We start from the raw sequence: 1624 nt of genomic DNA on the forward strand, positions 1-1624 counted from the left end.
TGTGTCAAAAATGTGTCAATGACTCAAGTTGGACACTTGTGCACTTTGAGGTCAGACGCTCGTCAAAATCGCTCTATTCGCACATGAAGATGCACGTTGAGAGGAGCCTTCTTTGCCAGTCTCTGTACAATGACAGATGAAACTGAGAGAGTGGCATGGCTTTATTTACTGAGAGCCAGAGGACGTTCGTTGGGCACCTTGGATTCACCAGATAATTCAGAGGAGTTCTGAGTTTGGTGAGTTTCACCACTCCAGGAGATGATGAGTGTTGCATTCAGCGTTTTTTTTCTGGACTGAGCACAGTTTGACTGGGTTGCTGACCCCCATCGCTGCCCATATCTTCTGCCAGGACATCAACTACAGGTGCTTGATTTCAGCTGGAGAGCTCCTGTCCATCTGTCTTAGTTTAGTGGGCATCATTCAGGAGATTATCCTGTCGGAAAATGCGCCACTACATCACACATGGCTAGATGTGGCTGACACTCCATTTCTAACTGCTAAATTTCAGATTGTCCCTCAAGTGTCTGCCTCTTTGGATGAGTTATACGTGCATCCAACACTTCAAAACGCTCAGCAACACTTCTCAATGCCCCACCATAGACTTTGAATGTAAACCAGATGCCCCTAACACTCAAATCTCATTAGATCTGAACGCAGCATTACATGCGCTCATTTAAGTTTTAAATGGTGATCTCTGTTTTGGCATTGGGTACGGGTCCACATGAGGCGGCATTCCGGTCTGGATCCAGACCCAGGTCCGCCTACTGGTGACCCCTGGCCTACAGTGATGCAGATTGGGCTTCAGATCAGACAGACAGACGCAGCACAACAGGTTACTGTTTTAGTCTGAACACAAACGACTCCTTTATTTCTTGGAAAACCAAGAAACAACAAACTGTTGCTTTGTCAACGTGTGAGGCAGAGTATATAGCTCTAGCAGCACAAGAGAGTTTATATCTTTTACAACTGATGAAAGGGTTAAGTGATGACTGTTATGTACCTGTAAAATCTTTGGAGATAACCAAGGTGCAATCACTTTGTCTAAAAATCCAACATGTCGTCAGAGATGTAAACACATTGACAYTAAGTATCATTTTATTAGGTCTGTGCTAAATGATGGAAAAATATGTATTGAGTATTGTCCAACAACAAACATGTTTGCAGATGTTTTTTACAAAATCTGTAACAAAGTTTAAGCTGGATAGATAAAAAAAAAACAGATGTTTGGAATTTGAACTGATTTTATGAAATGTACACTGTAATTTGAATATTAATGTGTTATTGAGAATCACTGTTTAAGAGCAAGTGAGGGTGTTAAGTTTTGTTATTGATAAGCTGTGCTCTCACACCTGTGATTGTAAATTGATCTGAGCATTTGTCAATAAAAGGGGCGGCATCACATCCGGCATGTAAGTGCTTCATGTTGGGTGTGTGCTGCTGCCGGTTCACACTGAAAAGTTTGTCATGTTCCTCTGTCAAGAGTTGCAGGGCCATCGATTATCCTTTCTTTAATAATGGCAGCCTCAACAATAAGTAACGTTTGACTCCAGTAGTGATTGATTTGTTTTTATTGTGTAAAAAAAAAACTGGATGAGTGAATAAATTTAACAGAGGATATACACAA

Source organism: Austrofundulus limnaeus, unplaced genomic scaffold, assembly GCF_001266775.1.
Source record: "Austrofundulus limnaeus strain Quisiro unplaced genomic scaffold, Austrofundulus_limnaeus-1.0 Scaffold715, whole genome shotgun sequence".
Lineage (NCBI taxonomy): Eukaryota > Metazoa > Chordata > Actinopteri > Cyprinodontiformes > Rivulidae > Austrofundulus > Austrofundulus limnaeus.